Below are 14,489 nucleotides of genomic sequence, written 5' to 3'. Positions count from 1 at the left end.
GGGACACAGCCTACTTCTAGCGTGCCTGACACTGGCTACGCTCTCGGGTCCTCCGGCTACAATTACCCTAGGGGAGGCAACCTGACCCGACCCAGCCAAGGTGCGGGTCTTGACTCTGGCTTCCTCGGACCTCGCCCTTGCAAGGGCGTAGAGCCGGGAGTCCCAGAGTCCCACCACTGGCCCGCACAGCATCCCAACCCTTATAAATAAATGAAATTAAATGAACAAGAATAAGTGGGGCGAGGGGGTCCAGGGTCCTAAGCTGGCTGGTCTTGGGTCTTCAGCTGCGACTGGTCCCGATCGGTTGGGGAGGTCCCCTTTTATGCCCCTTTGCCCATCGAGGGGTGGCGTTGTGTGGAATCGTAGATCCCCCGAAGCCCCCCCCCCCCCCCCCCCCCCATTGGCGGTACGGGGTACCCTTGCAGATGGACCTCGTCTACCACTGCCGGTAAGTGTGGCCCATCTACGGCACTATACATGATTTGCTAAATGTGGAATGTGATCCATGTAATACAATAACAAATGTCATGGGTTTTTTATTCATTGCAGTGAAACTATGGCCAAAGGATCAACTTGAATCCCCATTCAAGCCCTTTGTCTCCTTTAAGCTAATATAAATCTAATGAGAGCCAGTGTAAACATATTTGTGGCGGAGTAAAACGTATTGACATTGGCTACAGACATTCGGATACCTCATGTCCGATGGACATAGTTTCTTGAATACTTGCCGTGATATAATAAAAATAACATTAATTGTTATTCGTAAAAAAAAAAGGTTTAACGTGTTGTCAATGGAGTCCGTGGTCAATATCCCTGCATGGGTTTTAATTAGTATGTTTAAGGTTGTATTAAGTTGCTTTAATGTGTGTTCTCTGCCTTCGGGATTACCTATGAATACCAAGAATATTTATCTCCAGTTGTAGCCAATGTTTTCATGGAAAAATTTGAGGCAGATGTCATCCAGACATCCACTCTACGTCCGTCCTTGTGGAAGAGGTACTTAAATGACACGTTCGGCATCTGGCCACATGGCCTATCAGCTCTAAACCAATTCCTCAACCAGATCAATTCCATACACCCAGCCATCAAATTCACCATGGAGGTGGAAAAGGATGGCAAGTTACCATTCTTGGATATTGTAATCGAAAAGAGACCAGATGGCTTAATGGGACACTGTCTACAGTAAAGCCACCTATACGGATGCCTACCTAAAACCTGACTCCCACCACCATCCATCCCAGAAGAATTCCCTCATCATAACTCTATACTACAGAGTTCACTGTATTTTTGACCATCAAAACCTCACCAGTGAACTGGAACACGTACACCAAGCCCTCAAGATGAATGGATATTCAGACTACACAATCCATGAAGTTATCACCCCAATAGTTGGGAAATAATCATCTGAGGACCCAATCAAAACCATCACCTTGCCATACATTGCAGGGGTCACCAAAAATATCTCCATAATCATGAGCAAACACAAGATCCAGGTTCGATTTGACACAGTACATAAAATTCGTGATCTGATCCCATATGTGAAGGATGTGATCTCTGACATGTGTAGGGGTGTTAGAGAGAGAGCCCGTTATGCATGGCAGCTTATGGCAAACAAACACAGTGGGCGGGGCTACGTGAGTGCACGGGGAGGTGCTCTCTACGACGTCCGCGCCAGGCACCCCGGGGGGGCCCCACCCCTCAGCGGGGGGTTGGGTATAAAAGGGGATGTATCGGAGGGCTCGGGGTTCTTGTGAAGCTAACCAGTGAAGACTGAAGACGTCTTAGCTAGAGCCCTGGACTCCCCTGGTTCGCCGTCCTTATCAGGGCCGAACAGGACCGAGCCAGCGGCGTGGTCACGAGATCCAGAGCCGGTGCTCTTGTCAGCGCTGGTCTGGGGGAGGCTATCTGGCCCGACTTACCAGTGTCGGGCCAGATAGCCTCCCCTAGCCCGTTAGAGGAAGGCTAGGAGGCAGGCTAGGAAGTAGCTAGCGCGTGTATCCCCAGCTAGCCGGGTGAGGGGGCCGACACCCCCTCTAGTGTTGTATGCCAGAACCGTGCTGTGTGAATAAAACCCGTGTGCCTCCAACTCCGGCGTCCAAGAGTCGTGAACTCTATTACACATGCAATACCCCGGCGTCTACAAACTAAGCTGTCCCTGCGGCAGTAGTTACATTGGGGAAACTAAGCAACATGTCTCAGACCGTGTTCGTGAACATAAGGCAGATCTGAAAGACGGAAGTACCAATACCTTAGCCGTAGCTGATCATTGTTTTGATGCGGTGGGCTCACACGAAATTGATTTCTCCAAGACAAAGGTACTCTTGATTTGAAGCGTTCGTGACTGTAAGGATTCATACTCTTAGGTTTTTTCGGTAAAGTCACATAGGTAACCTAAGCGTACAAAGGTACTCTGCAAACCCACTTGCTATCAACAAAGATTTGTTCATGAAGCCATCCAGATATATAGACACAGACACAATTTCACCCAAGAAGATGGGTACAAACTGAGCAATCATTGGAAGGACGTTATTAACTAGTTTAAGTCATAACTGGCTGTGATGTTTCCATCCTACCTTCCAATGTTAGCAGTTATTTTCGACTCTCTGATTTTACATTAACAGGTTCACACTAACACAGCCGCGTTTACATTGACATGCTAATCTATTACATTGACATGCTAATCTCTTTCACCTTAACATCACTAGCCTCGCCCACTTCGTTTATGACCCTTGGGCTGCACCCATTTCATACCTTTAAAACCGCCTGCCTCAGCAGCTTTCCCCCCATTTTTTCCTCCTGATGACGATTGCTTGTGTTGCGATCAAAACGTCGTGATATTTTTATTATTTTTATTTACTTTATTTTCATTTTTATTTATTTTTATAATTTTATTGTTCTATCTACGTGACTTTAGACAACATTTTTTTATGCAGGCACATAGACTGAGAGACCAACATCTGGTTGTTATTTTTAGTGGTGAAGTTCAGTATTTATATTTATTTACCTTGCTATCTCTCTTTTATGAATACATCACACATTATCTGTCCTTGTTAAGTAATCTTCCCAAGGAAACCCTCTATTGTTGGAAACTGCTGGTGGCTTAATATATGTGTAGTGACATAGAATCGGTCATGTAGCAGCATAGCGCTGGATGCTGGTGGGGAAGGCGACCTGCAGCTTACAGCAGCCCTGACTGACAGAGGCCAGGTGATAGACTAGAGAGGGATCTTGGGGAAAGGTCACGGAAGGGGCACACGAGGAACCCTCAAGTAGTTTCCAGAAAGGGGGCATGGCCGGGGGCTGAGCCAGGTCACGCAGACAGTATAAGAGGGGCCCTGAGAGGAGACCTCGGGGCTATCGTGTGGAGTGGGATCCCGTCGTGCTGCTGGAGTCTTCGCCGTCGTCTCCGTCTTCACCCTCTCGCAGTCATCAGTCCGGCAGTCTACCAACTGTCCTGACTGGGAACCGTAGTTCATTTAGAGACGAATTATAAACTTGTTAACTGTTAGGCCGTGTTAATAAACAGAGTGCCACCTACTCTTAGTGTCTCTGAGTCAGTCACTACATATGGATACACGTGATTTGTGTCCAATGTTTTTTGGGGAAAGATTCCCGAAACTGAAATTGGCATCATTTCACATGTATGAATTATATTCATATCTGTATTGATCAATTGAGAGGCTATAGGCATATTTACATTCATAATCTCTTCTATCAAGGAGACGTGGAAAATGTGGTTACATTAGCCAGGGTCAATATTGAAAACTGTATTTTTGTTATGGATGAGTGTTTAAATGTGAGTTTTCTGTGACACAGTATCATGATAGCCTGCTTTTCTGCAAACCAACCTCGTAATGGCCAATACACTTTGGTAAATACCCACAAAATGTACTGGGTATCGTGGGACTCATACCAATGACAGCAGGGTTTACAATTCTTCACTCCTCACAACACACAGCAGTCCACAGTTATCAGTTTTCTTCATTCAAATAATATTTAAGATGTTATAAAATGCCACGTGCCCACACATTGGTAAACATATCTTATGCGATGTAGAAATTGCTTACTTAAATTAAATTGGAGATTTTGTCACCCACAAAATAGAGAGATCACCGATTCAAGTTAAGATAGAGTTTATGTAGGTGTACATGTGTACATGTGTACCTTCGTGTTTCATGTTACCGTCCTCTGTCTTTACACACATTTACACATGCATGACATAGAGATCACCGATTCACATTAGGATCTTCCATCTTCATTTTAATCAGGCTTGTCTGCATCACATGTAACATGTTCACCAATCATCAGACACATACAATGAGCATCGTGTAATGCCTTCAATTTGCATTTGTTCTGAAGAAGATTGGTAAGTGTGCATAGGTGGATCGTGGTGGGTCACAAAGCCAAGAGTATAGGACATCCTGCCTAGACTAAGGAAATCAAATTCATTTGGTGATCATCATGGCGTGGAAAGTCAGCAAAGCTTTTTAGTCCCTGTCAAAATAATATGGAATTAGCAACACTGTTTCAAGATAACCCTGGCCAACGCAAAAAAATGACAAGAGGATTTTTTTCCACCAAAAATTTTAAAAAAGCTGAGGAACACGTGGATTAAAAATAGATATGCAAATTAGAAGGATCGCATTGACTAAAAAAAAATGGATGTGGGCAGGGCACATCACAATTATGCATGGTGACTAGTGGTGGAGACTATCCATATGGTGACAGCTAAAGGAGGGAGACAACCCAATAGGACGTCTCCCGTTGATAAAGAAATGCGACGGGCTCGTGTGCAGGAAATAGATGGATTGTGACAACACAAGAAACATTTAAGAAGGTGATGGTTTAGGGAGGTCTTCACCCAGCAAAGGATAGCTCCTGGCTGATAAGTAATTTTCCTTATCAGAACTTATTTTAAAACAAGCTCGCGTTTTATAAACATGTAATAAAATGGATCGTTTAATTGTTTACATATTGTACACTGCTAATAGTCATTATGCATGAGGACGTGTTTGCTTAGAATGTTGTGTAGTTTTCTTTTATCATGTCAGTCAATTATCATTCTTTAGATCTGTTTAGACAAGGATACAAATTACATCATTATAATATATATTAAAATACCTGAAATAAAATTATGCTCAATACAAATGAAACTTCGGCTTGGCATAGGGCATTAAAGAAACAGTGGACCTGATTAATTAGGCTACATTGCCTACCATTCCCACCACTTTTATTTTTTTTGCTTACAGAATATAGCAATAGCTAATTTTGCCTAACATTTTCAAAACATTAGAAATTGACGTATGTCTGATTCCATGCAAAACGCAGAACTATTCTGTCACTACTCATCGCACAATTTGCGGAATGACTGGGTATAGAGCAGAGTCGGCGAGGTGCATCTTCAGAGCGAGCTTGCTGACGTCAGCACGCACGGCTGTCATTTTCATTGGCTTTTGATTGCTTGTTTTTTCTGTAGGATGGGGCTTCACCCGTTTAGCATGGTGCATCGTGCCGAAACAGGTACATTTGGCAAAATGAAATTACGGATTTTTTTTCCCGTTCCACCAAAATTCTGCAAACGTGCTGAATCAAACTCAACTAGAATCAAACTCTACTTGAATCATGCTCTCCATTTCTACTTGAATTTGCAAGCGTTTGTTCGACCTGTTTCACTGTTCAGGTTATAAATTACCCTGCCAAGTCTGCAGAAAAAAATCACCAAATTCAACGATTGCTTTAGAGCCCCAGGCACGACACCAAAAGCTAACATGGCTGGGGAACTAATTTTTTTGCAGGTGTCTAGACAATTCCACTCTTACTATTTTCTCTTCAATTTATATCTAAACCCCCCCTGTCCCTATCCACCACAGAAATGCACAATTGCATTTTCAACCAGTGTCAAATTAGTGTTCGTAAAAAGTTAACACCCCAAGTGCATCCATTTTATGTCTTATGCACGGTGCAGTATTCATTATAATGTATTCGTATTTACAGTATATTGAACTTCTTTCGCACCGTACGTGCTAATTGGAGGTGCGATGGTGTGATTATTAATGCCAGTGGTGTGATTATTTAGTCAACAAACATTTCTTAAAAAATCAAACACCTGAGTCTTAATCACTATAGTGATACTTTATTGAAAATGACATATTTGCAATGTGACACACTAACAACATGTGCAGGGGCTCTAAAGCAGTCATACATGTATAGTGAGTCATTCAGAGACACTATTTAGGAGGCAAGAACGTTTATTCTACACTTTAAGCAACACCATTACACACGGGACTAAATACACCTATTCTCACTCTTGTTATGCATAGCACCACAATACACTTATTTATCTTGTGTACGGGATAACTATAATCGGGTCAGAGCAGCCACGTGCTGCCTGACCCACGATGTCGAAGATGGGGATGAAGACGGGGACCAAGACGTAGACGTAGCACTTGGGTTCCACTTCACCTGCAGACAGGCCGGATCTGTGATCGGAGCTTCCCTTTTATCTTACTTAGCGCAGCCTGGCTCCACCCTCGGCCGCGCCCTACGTCCAGAATGTTACCGATGGTTTTAAGCTACACCACACCTGTTCCCTCTCTGGCTCCGCCCTTAACCACGCCTCTTTCGGGAACTCTCTAGGCGTTCTCAGCTACTCCCCCCATGCCCCCTCGTTCACCTTTGGCCCACATTACTCACCCCGGCCCATCACGTGCTTAACCTGGTGCCGGGGTGACTCATCCTCACACGGCCCCTACCACCAGCCGCCCCCCACCACACTCTTCCAGTGGCGCACTCTGTGGTGATTCCCTGCGGTGCTGGTGGAGGCTGCAATCCCTACTCTGTCAATAGGACACATCAGGCTTCCTCCTGTTAGCACCCAGTACCATGCCCCTAGTGGCCCACTGAATGGTACTACATGGTGTGTTAGCCTTAGTGCCTGTTTCAACGGCACTTGGTGCTAAGTGCCGTAGTAATCCATTTAACATCAATACATCACCCCCCCCCCCTGCGTTCCCGGCTGACACCCATAAGGTACAGTGGGACGAACTACCGGAACACAACACACAAAGCAACGAACAGCAAGAACAATAGGAACCTTCCTCGTGAGTCAACAACTTGAACGAACAATAATAATGCAACACAGCAACAACAACATAAAATAAAATAAACTCTGACGCACCATAATGACTCACTCCAGACTATGTACAATTCTCGGCGACCGCCGACCCGCCACCGCCCACGAGCCCAGGAAAGCAAATGCAACCTGGCTCATGGCTGCGGCATCTTGTTAGGCGGCGTCAAAATAAATAGGATGACGGGGTGGGTTATTTAAAGGTCACAGTTCTGGAGCGGGTTCTTGTCGCCGGGCTCCCAGGCGGGACAAGGGCATGTTTACCGGGGGCCCCGGGGACGACTTGAAGAGGGCCTAATGGGCACGGCCCCTCCTGGACAGAAGATAGGAGAGGAGGGGAAGCGGGTGTCAGCTGCTCCCTTCCCGTTGGACGGCATTACGGGCGGCTCCGAGGTCATCAAGTGCTGGATTCCTATGGGCGGAGGAACAGACATTCGCTGAGGCACAACTTCAGTGGTCACACGCCCAGGATTGTCGGGCACATCAAACACCCGGCCTTGGGGCAGTGGGGATGAAATATCAGGACAAGGAGGAAAATACGGTTTCAGTCGCAACAGGTTCACGTACCAATGTCTACGACCGACCTGGATCGGAACGCATTGGGGCCTCTTGACTTCTATCACCTCGACCGGGCGCTGCCCCGGTCTATATAACTTGGGGGACGTACCCACGGGCACCTGAGGGCAGTGCAGCCAAGCCCTCTCCCCGACATTCCACGGCTTCCCTGACTCCCGGAGCACTGCCAGTTTTTCGTTGGATGCTTGTCGTTTAGTCGAATTCAGACAGGACGCCTCCCATGTCTCAGTCAACCATCTAAGCGTGAGGCGCATAAGGTCTGGCACAACTATCTTTTTAGCAGGTGAGTCAGTATTCAACTTGGCCTCTATGGGGGTGTCATTACTCTCTCCCGTACATCAAAAAGGATGGGGAGAACCCGGTAGAGGCGTGAGGGGCCATTATATAGGCCACGAGGATGCCCGGAACGTGTAAATCCCAGTCAGACTGTGCCTCATTGACCTGCTGACACAACATGGCCGTGAGAGCCCTATGCAGCATTCCACCATCCTGTCAGTCTGTGGGTGGTATGGCGAAGTACAAATTTTCCTAGTACCCAATAGGTCACACACATCCTTCAACAACTTGGAAGAAAAGTTACGGCCTTGGTCCGTAAGCAGACGTTCTGGGGCCCATTTGTCCAAGACATACCCATTAATGAAAGCATCGGTAATGGACTCAGCCGATTGATCCTGCAGGGGCCATGCGATGTCCCACCGTGACAGGTATTCTACTCCTACGACCAAAAATTTACTTCCCCTCGGCGTGGTGGAAAATGGGCCGAAGATGTCGAGAGCGTCAAGCTCGCTTATGCGCCACACCCCAATAGACCGCAGTGGTGGTCGGGCCAGCCTTTGCAGGGGTTTGTGATGCACTCATTCCATACATCCTTGTAGCATGTTGTGGACGTTTGTGAACATTCCGGACCAAAATAAGTTACGCTTCAAAGAAGACAATGTCTTCTGCACACAAAGGTGTATTAGCCGCACATGGGCCGCCCTCACAACTTTACACCGCAGAAAAATTGGTACAACGATGTAATGGCGCTGCACTTCTGCATCCCACCTCATAAGCAGCCCATCCCTGATGACCACTGGGGACATCTCCCCCGGGCCCTTTCTGCAACTCGCTGTACCGACGCAGCGACACATTTTCAAAAGGGAGGTGTCCTCCACCTGGAGGCGCCCCCACTCGTCGAGCACAAGACCGATGGCACTGTCGCACGCATCTGTCACTACGGTTGGGAAACATTCACAGATGCCACCATAGCGCAAGGCACTCCGTCACCTACCGGTTACCAAGCCCTGCCCCAGACAAACACGCACACTGACCTTTCGGCAGCAATCGCGATAAAAAGCGTCCGCGTTACAGTGGCGCAACCCCTTTCTGTAGGTGACAGTGAATGAGTAATCCTGTAAAACTTACAACCAGCGCGAGAGCTGTCCCAATGGTTGATCAACTCATAGCACATATTGCAGAGCCACGTGATCCGTGAAAACCACGAAATGTTTACCATATAGGTACAGCTGGTAATGCTGCACGAAGTTAACGATGGCTAGCAACTCGCGGTGCATAACACAATATCGTTGCTCTGTGGGAGACAGCACCCGGCTCCCGTACGCAACCACACTTTCCACCCCGTTCTCTACCTGTGATAGGACGGTGCGTATTCCGGTGTCACTGGCGTCCGTGTCCAGCACATCTCGCAATGCAAGAAAAACGGCCTCCTCCTCTTCTTCTCACAGAAATCTCTGCCCTTTAGCAGTAAGAGCATGGAGTGGTTTCACGACTGTCGCAAACCCGTGCACAAAGCGGTGATAATATGACGCGAAACCCAAAAAACTTCTAACTTCACCCACCGACTTGGGGGTTGGCCACGAGCGCACACAAGCAGTTTTGTCAGGGTCCGTGGCAATCCCTCATTCACAATGTGCCCAGGTAACAAACCGGCCTCTGCAAGAGATGACACTTCTGTTGCTTGAAGTTCAAATTTGCCACCCCCATTTTAACAAACACTGAGTGCAATCGCTGTAGATGCTCTTGAAACATGCATCCAAAGATGATCACATTGTCCAAATAAATCAAGCACGACTCCCACTGGAGTCCCAATAACACCAATTCCATCAGTCGCTGAAACGTAGCCGGGGCCGAGTGAAGTCCCATCGGCAAACAGTTAAACTGAAAAAGCTCTTGTGGGGCACAAGGTCCTTTTCTTTTGGCTAAACCAAAATAATTTTGTCGGATGGGAGCGGTATTACCCGTATCAATATGATGATGCATCAAAGGCGTGTGTCCCATATCAAATCTACTTTTGCTGAAAACGTCAGAGAACTCCCGGAGCAAGGCTTGTAACTCGCCCGTCTGCTCACTCGTCAAATCTGGGTTCTCAGTGCACAACGCACCTGATCCCTCTCTGGCTCCACGCTTATCCACGCCTCTTTCAGGAACTCTCTAGACATTCTCAGCTACTCCCCCCGTGCTCCCTCGTTCATCTTTGGCCCACATTACTCACCCCGCCCCATCACGTGCTTAACCTGGTGCCGCGGTGACTCATCCTCACATGGCCCCTACCACCAGCCGCCCCCTACCACACTCTTCCAGTGGCACACTCTGTAGTGATTCCCTGCGGTGCTGGTGGAGGCTGCAATCCCCTACTCTCTCAGTAGGACTCATCAGGTTTCCTCCTGCTAGCACCCAGTACCATGCCCATAATGGCCCACTGAATGTTACTGCATGGTGTGTTAGCCTCAGCACCTGTTTCAATAGCACTTGGCGCTATGCTCCATCGTGATACATTTAACATCACTACAGATGTGCCCGTAAGAATGTAACCAAGGTATGCGTAACATCAGCATATATTGTGTTGCATCAGTATACTGTACATTATATTGTACCGTGCATATGCATGTGACCAGTGTAAAAAAACATGTTCTCATGCATAACAAGCGGAGCATAGATGTAATGTGTTGTTGGGAATACCATTTTCCTACACATGAGGCTTTCACACAGATGAGCAAATATTCTGATATTTTAAGGCCATTGCAGGTTTTCTGAATTGTGAATTTATTACTCATTTAGATTTCACACTTGGAGAATGCTTTTTTCTGCATCTTGTAAATGATTTTTGCTTTAAAATTATCCAAAAGGATATGCACTTCATAGTCACTCAGAATGTGTATGTGATTTTTGACAGTGTGTGTGTATGTGGTCAAAAGTGGAAATATATTTCATAAATACCAATCTTACTCTCATGTTTGGTTGTCCTCTAAAACTGCTATAATTTGGTTCACCAATATATTTGTGAACAATTTATATACGTGTAATCGGAGGCTGGTGGGTCAAATTTTTCAAATCGGGGTTGTCTCCATTATTTAAAAGAAGAATGGCAGCATCATTCCACGATTGGGGTGTTTTATTTCAGTGTAAACATTTGTTCCAATGTTGTTTCAACAGCGTCCTGCTTCGTTGATGACGTCTCTATTTATTCAATGTAAACAGGACACTGTCGTTATTTTTCGCACTTCGAAGGACAGTCGTTACTTCCTGGGGTGTAATATCAAGAACATTATCATGCTCAACTGATAAATTATCGTTGACATAGAAATGAGCACAACATTCATCCACTAAAATGAGTGGAGGAATATCACTATCATATCAGTGAAATTCAAATCCCATTACAAACCATAACCCGAATTCAGACGAATTATATAGTTGGAACTTTCAAGTTTAATTTTGACCTGCATGTAATCCTGATAGACAGTGGATGCAGCAAAATAAATACAAATGTGAAAACTACTACATTAACTAAAACACTGCTAAAGCAGGGTGTCATTCACTTTAGTTCAAGACTTACCGGCACAGCTACATTGATTGAACACTCAAAACCTTTTCTTGGGTTAACATTTACTTTTGGTTTGTTGTTTAGATGGCCCTCCTGACCCCATGCCAAGTCACGAAAACAAATATAACCTTGTCTTACTCTCTATATCTTCAGTATTGATCTATGATGTATATTTGATGCATTTCTTCCAACCAGATGCCAAAATACGAATACATTTCAATGCAGATTAGCTCCGAATGTTATTTTATCCATTAAAGTGTGTACTTGTAAAAGTGCATTCTTTTTTTCAGTGTTTTTTTTTCAGATATTAAAGCAGTCAAAGTCAGTTATATTTCCCAGGTGAGTATGAGTTGAAAATTTACGACAGAAATTTCCTATGATTATATTTATGTTCCTTTGCTCTTTAACATGAAATTTCCATAGAGTACCTGGTAGGCCAATGGCATTTCTAAGAAACCACATATTGAATTTTACATGTATCTATATTTATATTTAAACTAAACATTAAAATAAAAAAAATTTCACTGGAGCATTAATTATTAAGCAATGCAGAGTTATACTTCAGTCGAACACAAAGGAGTATGGAATACATTGACATTTCTAGACACAGAGGAAGCCACACAGTATAATGAAAGCATAGATTCCGAAGAGATCAGTGCCACTGCTATGGTATAGCTTGGTGACGAGAATAGAAGGGAAAGCACAGTGGATAGTAGTATTAGGAGTTCCGTTAGCAACGTTTTCACTTGTAAAAATGGGTTAAACCTCAATGGAATCCACATACTATGGGAATTGGTTGACAGATTTTTTTTATTTTTTACATGTGTAGTGAATCACTTCAGATACACTAATAGTAGGAGGCATACACGTTTATTCTACACTTTCCACAGTATAGGGGATAACAATATATGGGTCAGGACAGCCGGCACACTGCCTGACCCAACACCGATGAGGAGGTGAAGATGCGGACGAAGACTTATGAAGACAACGGGTTCCATTCCCAAACTGCAGCATCCCAGATCCAGCGTCAGGGCCTCCCTTTTATCCTCCCCAGTGTGGCCTGGCTCCGCCCTCGGCCACGCCCCCTTCTGGAACCTACCAGAAGGTTCTGGGCTCTGCCCCACGTGTCCCCTCTGTCACCTTTACCCTACATCCGTGCCTATCACGCAGCACCCGGTGCTATGTGCACCAGGGCACACTTCACCTGCCCTGCTGGTAGACCTGGCTATTACACCCATGATCCCGTTCTCTACCAGTAACCAGCGCTATGCGCCATAGTGACCCATTCTATGTCACTATACATGTATTGATTTTGGATAAAAAGACCGAACTTAAAGATAATTTGTATAATTTTCTGCTTTAACAGAATAATTAGAATTTAGGAAGTTCTCATTAGGTATGGAGTTGGTGAGCATTATTTGACACTGAATAAATGCCTTTTTCAAAGCCTACATAGGTCAGACACAATAGAATTTGATATTCATTAGTTTTTTTATTCCGTAATTGCATTGGTATATAAGTAGTCCTTAGTAGAGACATGTTTCACAAACTTGGCTTGCTTATGTGGTTAGTTATCCTTATTCACATTCCCAATTATACGTATGAATAAGATGTGTGCAATCATAGTTATTTCTGTTGTTATTATCATCCCTGTTTACCCAGGAAAGTCTCAGTGAATCTCAAGACTCTTTGTACAGGAGGATCCTGCCAGATGTTAGTAGTTGGATGCAATGCTCCTGTGTTTAATCAGTTTAGTGATTTGTCAGTTATTTTTCAGCATTGCAATGTTTGCCCAAAACCAGTTACATTTGATTATTGTAGATTCTATCCGATAAGAGGCTAATACATCCGTTTATATTTTTAATATATGTACGACTGAAGAATTCCCATTTCTAATTAAATATTTGTGAAATACCTCCTCATTTAAATCTTCATCTCCCACCCCTAACGCGAAGTCACTACTTGGTTGGGGGCACCGGGGACTCCATATTCCCTTCTTCCCCTCCTCTGCCTTCCATGTGGTTCACGTAGCGCCGTCGCTGGAAAAATGTCGGCTGTGTTGCATCGGGCTCGAGTTTTGTAATAAAAAAAGTAAAAAAAAAACATGAGTGAAATGTGCAACTCACATTGTTCCAACACATGTGTGTCTCCCCTTCCTTTTGATGATGCGCACTATTGTAGAGTCTGATCCAGCAGCTATTCCATTTTTTTGTACAGGAAAGGGCAGCGTTTACTTCTGCAATGTGCAAACCGATGCACAATGGCCAATTGTTTACAAATTATTATATTAATTTCGGATTTATAATAACGGCTTCTCTCGCAAGCTACTGTTTCATTGTTGCTGCCGAAATGGAACAGTTGTGCAGATTATTACAAGCGATGAGACGTACATTGTCTCTGCTTATGTCTAAAAGATATACATGCGTTCGAGTTGCCAAACGTCAGCCTCGAAACCTTAATGACTTGGAGAAGATCTGCAAAGAGGAGTGGGACAAAATCCTTCCTGAGATGTGAGCAAACCTGATGGCCAACTACAAGAAACGTCTGACCTCTGTGATTGCCAACGAGGGTTTTGCCACCAAGTACTAAGTCATGTTTTGTAGAGGGGTCAAATACTTATTTCCCTCATTAAAATGCAAATCAATTTATAACATTTTTGACATGCGTTTTTCTTCATATTGTTGTTGTTATTCTGTCTCTAGCTGTTCAAATAAACCTACCATTAAAATTATAGACTGATCATTTCTTTGTCAGTGGGCAAACGTACAAAATCAGAAGGGGATCAAATACTTTTTTCCCTCACTGTATATAATAATACAAACTACAAACGTTTAACTTTTACAGCCCAATTGCAGACAAGTCGTTATGCTTTCCAGCGAAGTTATTCACAGCTGCATACCTGCCAACCCCTTATCAGTGCCTACCATATTACAGACTAATTCAGACATTATTAGTCACCCCGTG

This window comes from Lampetra planeri, chromosome 4, assembly GCF_965212315.1.
Source record: "Lampetra planeri chromosome 4, kcLamPlan1.2.h2, whole genome shotgun sequence".
Lineage (NCBI taxonomy): Eukaryota > Metazoa > Chordata > Hyperoartia > Petromyzontiformes > Petromyzontidae > Lampetra > Lampetra planeri.
Note: the sequence above shows the minus strand (reverse complement) of the source record.